Below are 6,543 nucleotides of genomic sequence, written 5' to 3' on the forward strand. Positions count from 1 at the left end.
GTATATATATATATTTCCATCGTAATGGCTACGATTGATGTTATCAGTTCATTACATTTGACAGGATTCAAACAATATGTAAACAAAGACGGATGCTTAGTCAAATGCAGCAGACTGTAGACTGTGTAGATGATGCACAGAGTGGTTTGGTGGCAACTGATTTATGTGCTTCATAATTTCCCTAAACGTTGACACGTCATCACTCAAGAATGAGATGGGAAGTGATTCATCAAAAGAGCATTTTCTGCAGAAAGAACCAAACTGACTTTCTCAGCCCAACCAAGCATTCAACAGTATGTTGAACTACCATTTGTACCTCCATCCATGGATTTTCTGAAGTCGGATCAAGTATCCCTGTCACCAGGAACATTCTCAGAGTGAATCCCAAGGCGATCTCAGGCTAGATGAGATATTTCATTCCTCTGAGTCTAACATAGCTTCTGCTAACTGGACATGCAGTGCTTTGTAAAAGTATTCATGCCCCTTGAACTTTTCCACCTTTCATCACTTCACAAGCACAAACTTAAATGAAATTTGTTGGGATTTTGTGTGATAGACCAACACAAAGTAGTGCATAATTGTGAAATGGAAGGAAAGTTATACATGATGTTTAAGATTTTTTACAAAAAAAATCTGAAAAGTTTGGCGTGCATTTGTATTGTAGCATTTGTGAGTTCAATTTAAATACATTCTGATGAGGTGTAGAAGAAACCATAACTACCAGTGAATAAGGGACTCAACTGATTTGCCTGCTGTCTTTGTTCTTCTTCTCTGGATGATCTGGCCTCAGGTGGTGTTCTGGCCGACACCCCCCTGTGGGAATCCGGAGATCAACCCTGAACCAGTGAAAAACCGAAGCCGATTCATATCGTCTCCACTGCAGTGCGTCTCTGCCAGTGTAACACATCTAGATACTGTTGTTTTTGCCCTTTCTTCTTTGCACAACAGCTCCAGTTCAGTCAGATTGGATGGAGAGCGTCTGTGAACAGCAGTTTTCAAGTCTTGCCACAGATTCTCGATAGGATTCAGGTCTGGACTCTGACTGGTCCATTCTAACACATGAATATGCTTCGATCTAAACCATTCCATTGTAGCTCTGGCTGGATGTTGAGGGTCGTGTCCTGCTAGAAGGTGAACATCTGCCCCAGTCTCAAGTCTTTTGTAGCCTCTAACAGGTTTTCTTCCAGGATTGGCCTGGATTTAGCTCCATCCATCGTCCCATCAACTCTGACCAGCTTCCCTGGCCCTGCTGAACAAAAGCATCCCAACAGCATGATGCTGCCCCCACCATGCTTCACGGTGGGGACGGTGTGTTCAGGTCGATTCACAGTGTTAGGTTTCTGCCACACATAGCATTTTGCATGTAGGTCAGAAAGTTCAGTTTTGGTCTCATCTGACCAGAGCACCTTCTTCCATGTTTGCTGTGTCTCCTCATGGCTTGTGGCAAACTGCAGACGGGACTTCTGATTGTTTTCTTTCAACAATGGCTTTCTTCTTGCCACTCTTCCATAAAAGCCAGATTTGTGGCGTGCATGACTAATAGTTGTCCTGTGGACAGATTCTCCCACCTGAGCTGTGGATCTCTGCAGCTCCTTCAGAGGAACCATGGACCTCCAGGCTGCTCCTCTGATTCATGCCCTCCCTGCCCGGCCTGTCAGTTCAGGTGGATGGCCATGTCTGCAGTTGGACCATACACTTTCCATTTTCGGATGATGGACTGAACAAGTGCTCCATGAGATGTTCAAAGCTTGGGATATGTTTTTATAACCTAACCCTGCTTTAAACTTCTCCACACTTTCATCCTTGACCTGTCTGGTGTGTTCTTTAGTCTTCATGATGCTGTTTGCTCACTTATGTTCTCTAACAAACCTCTGAGGCCGTCACAGAACAGCTGTATTCATACTGAGACTGAACAGGTGGACTCTATTTACTAGTTAGGTGACCTCTGAGGGCAGTTGGTTGCACTGGATTTCATTTCGGGGGCACTGCAGCACTGGAGGTCGGGGAGGCTGTAGTGGTTACATTTTCTATATTTGTTTCTGTTTAAAAGAGGAACAATATGACACATTATTATTACCTTATGACAGCGATGCGAATGAAAAGGAATCCATATTGAGCAAAGTAGATGATATCGTACTGTGGGAAGTAAACAAGCACCAAAAAAATAAATACTTCCATTCAAACTGAATGAAAAAACAACAAAACGTAAAAGTGTTAATTTAAACTATGCACTCACAGCTCGTACGAGACGTGTCTCAAGCCTCCTGAATTGTTGGCAGTTTCTATCATTGTATTCTTCGACAAACGGTTCTTCTAAAGTTGCTCCAAGTACCACAACTGGTGATGGAGCTTCAGTAGTAGAAATAGTTGTTGTACTTGCTGCTGTTGTTTCACCAGTTGTTGTTGATCCAGCCGTTACTATGGTTGTTCCACCAGTTGCAGTTGTTTCACCTGTTGTTGTCGTTGTTCCAGCAGTTGATGTTGATCCAGCTGTTGTAGTTGTTTCACCTGTTGTTGCAGATGTGCTGTAGTTGATCTGCTTGTTGTTGTTAATCCAGCCATTAGTGTAGTTGTTCCAATAGTTGATGCTGAATCAGTTGTTGTACCACCAGTAGTTACTGAACCACCAGGTGCAGTCGATGCAGGTGTTACTGTTAATCCAGCCATTGCTGTTGTTGTTCCACCAGTTGTTGTTGAACCAGGCATTGTTGTAATTGTTCCACCAGTTACTGTTGATCCTGCTATTGTTGTAGTTGTTCCTTCTTTTTCAAAGTGCTTTTCTCTACAGGAAGCAACAACAATAACCTCAGAGTAGCAACCTACACATGGAAAATGGGAAGTGTGGAATATCATTGCAAGTTTTCCTGTCTAACAGTGTTTCCCAATTAGTTATGATTAAAGTTTCATCTTCCAAGCACAGCTGATGCCGACAGTGAGCTTGAAAGCATGGATCAAGACAGATGGTGTGAAAAAGCTATGTTTATCAATCATTAACTGGATGATATGAATCCTACATTTAGCTTATCTGTTTACTAATTCATATTTTACGACAGTTGCAGGACCAAAACAACTTGTGAAGCACCTCAGAAAATCATAGAAACCATCTCCCAGGACTCTGATGCCCGTTGCTGATCAGTTTTTTGACACTGTCTTCATCTTTTAACAACGTACCAATGTGTTTCCCATCAGACGAGCTTCTGTGATAATAATAATGGTAATAATAATACACGTTGTCTGTAAGCGCCTTTCAGAGCAGTCAAGGATGCTTTACAAGAAAGGTAAAAGCAATGAAAACAACAAATGACAATAAAACAGCAGATAAAAACTTCACAAAAGAAAATAAAGACAGGCAAGCAAATTACAGGGGAAAGGCGGTTCTAAACAGATTGGTTTAGAGTTTGGATTTGAAGAGAGGCAGTGAATCGGTGGTATGGATATCTGGTGGCAGCGAATTCCAGAGTTGGGGGGCAGAACGAGAGAAGGATCTGTAACCCATGGTGGTGAGGCGACGGACGATGAGGTGGATGGAGGAAGATGATCTGAGAGAGCAGGAGGGGGTGGAGATGTGGATGAGCTCTGACAGATAGGTAGGTGGTGCATGGCCTTAAATGTGTACAGGAGGATTTTGAAATTGATCCGGAACTGGACCGGGAGACAGTGCGCCAGAGTTCTGAACCAACTGAAGTTTACGGAGGGATTCGTGAGGGAGACCAAAGAGGAGTGAATTACAGTAATCCCAAGGCTGTGGACAAGGATGGAGGTAGTGTGGGGGTGAGGGAGGGGCGGAGACCGGGTGACAGAAATGAAAGTGAACTGTCGAGGATGAAACCCAGACTCTTGACCTGTGGGGGAGGGAAATATATAGAGGAGCTGTCGATTTTCAGGGAGAAACTGTTAGATTTGGATAAAGTGGATTTGGTGCCAATGAGGAGGAACTCCGATTCATTGCTGTTTAGTTTGAGATGAACCAGGATGTTATTTTTAGAGAGGCAAGATATCAGGGAGGAGGGAGGTGGTGTGGAATTGGGTTTGGTGGAGAGGTAGAGCTGGGTGTCATCCGTGAAGCAGTGAAAATGGATCTTCAATTTCTGGAAAATATTGCCAAGGGGAAGGAGGTAAATGACAAAGAGGACGGGCCCCAGGACAGAGCCCTGAGGCACACCAGAATTAATGGGGGAGGTCAAGGACTTAAGCTGGATGAACTGAGTGCGGACAGAGAGGTAGGAGTGGAACCTGATGAGGGGGGTATGAGTAACGCCAATGGAGGAAAATCTATGGAGGAGGATGGAGTGGGAGAAGGTATCGAAGGCCACACTCAGGTCAAGGAGGACGTGTATGGAGAGTAACCCCCAATCCATCAGAAGGTCGTTTGTGCTTTCAATGATCTCTCAGTTCCGTGACGGGGACAGAAGCCAGACTGAAACTGTTTATCGCGTGAGCTATGGGTTAGGTGGTTGTGAAGTTGAGCGGGGGCAGTTTTTTCCAAGTACTTTGGAAATGAAGGTTAGGTTGGAGATGGGGCGGAGGTTGTTGTAGTCACTCGGATATGACCTGTTTTTTTCAATGATGGGGTGACTGTTGCAGTTTCGAAGGGTGGAAACAGTTCCAGTGCAGAGTGAGGAGTGGATGATGGCAGTAATGAAGGGGAGCAGAGAGGGAAGGCAGGATTTTACAAGAGCTGTGGGGACAGGGTCAATATTTGCCCTGTGTTTGTGAGTTAACATCAAATGAACATCACATTTGTTCCTAACAAAGTGCACGGTGAGTGTATACTCCCAGTCATTTTGAACTTGTCAGATGATTTCAAAAATCCATCACTGTGCTCTCTGGTACTTTACTATTCTGAATAATATTGCAAAAACTGCTTTGCTTCTGAAATCTCATCATTCAATTGACAAAATATGGAAAGACAATCATGTTAAAAAGAACACTGAAAAAAAACTGCATATGTACGCACAGTGTGTCATTGTATTGTCTACTTCTGTGGTTATTTTATTTTTTGTGGATCTGTTTGATTGGCAGGTGAGCTGAAGAAAGTACAAAACAAAAACAACACAGAGATCTATCAGCTTGCCAAAGACAACAGACTGAACTGAACCCTTGGTGATAAAAACTTGCTGTGAAAAGAATGAAAAAGACAGAATCATATGTGAAAGCTTCCGAGTCAGATTAAGAATTAGTTTCATGATCTTCACATTCTGAATAAACACAGCCTCTCTGGCATCACTGTGCTCAGGGTGGACTGGCTGATAAATGGTCAGTTATTTTGAGAAGCTGTTTATGTATCTTAAATTGTATTGTGTAATTAATTGCAGGTGTATTAAACTAAATTCTTTAGTCCTTGTATTTCACAGAGACCAATAAAACAAAGTGTGACTAAACAACCATTAAAATCATGAGTCATCCTGGTGAAAAGCTCGCCACACCCAGTAGACTGTCTGTTCAATGCATTTCCTGCAGGACTTCAACTCACAATGAAAACTTCCAGATTTTATTTGCAGTGAACTCAAACGTCATTAAAACCTTGCTGTGGACAACATTCTGCTTCAGAGGCTCCAGCCGCTGTTGTAAACACTAATCCTGTAGATTGCAAACAGACAAACAAATAGAAAAGCTTCATGAACAGCAGGTGAGGCGACAGACTGCACATTCAATATGTTTCATCCCCACAAAGTGTAAAGTGCCTTTAAATAAAAAGGCCTTTCTTCTTCTTCATCCCTGTTCTTGTACTGACGTGTTCTGTACTTCATTGTTCAATAGTTTATGTTAACTTTGTCACGTGAATCTGTTTCTTTTATCCACTTTTACAGGAATCAGCTCAGATTATGTCAGAGGGCAACTTATTTCATCAAATATGTAAACAGTCAAGTTGCAGGTTGTCGTGTACGTGTTGACGAATGGCTGCTGTGATGTTGTGAGTCTTTTATCGTTAGTTGATGTCGTTAACTCCAGTGAACACAACCACAAATCCTCCTACAGTAACAGTTCCTGGTGATACCTGATAATGATCCATTTAGATCATAATAACCAGAGTAAGAGAAAATGTAAACTTTGAAATAAAGGCTTGCTACTCTGAGGCTATTGTTGTTGCTTCCTATAGAGAAAAACATTTTGAAAAATGAGGAAAAGAAGGATGGTGGCAGCAGGCTGTGATAATGTTTTACATGTGAAACCGATTGATCCAGATTTTCTGATACTTTCACAGTGAAATTGCAAAAGGCAAATATGGTTTTCCCATTTCTCCTGTTTACACAGAACTTGAAATAGGAACAGCTTTGTCCAATTACAAAACTTCACACATAAAACTGATGAATCTCCTCATGTGTTATGTATCTTGTCTGTATTAGTTTTTTATGGATATGCTGTAGAAATTAATATTAGGGATCACACAACCAAAACACAAACTTTTACTAATTTATTCTGTCATTTCATCACAATAATAATGTAATTCATCACACTATTTGATTTGTACATTACACAGACACACATTATATTTAAATAAAAGATTCAAATCACCTGTTTGCTGTGTGTGTGTGTGTGTGT

Source organism: Stegastes partitus, unplaced genomic scaffold (genome assembly GCF_000690725.1).
Source record: "Stegastes partitus isolate 25-593 unplaced genomic scaffold, Stegastes_partitus-1.0.2 Scaffold1888, whole genome shotgun sequence".
NCBI lineage: Eukaryota > Metazoa > Chordata > Actinopteri > Pomacentridae > Stegastes > Stegastes partitus.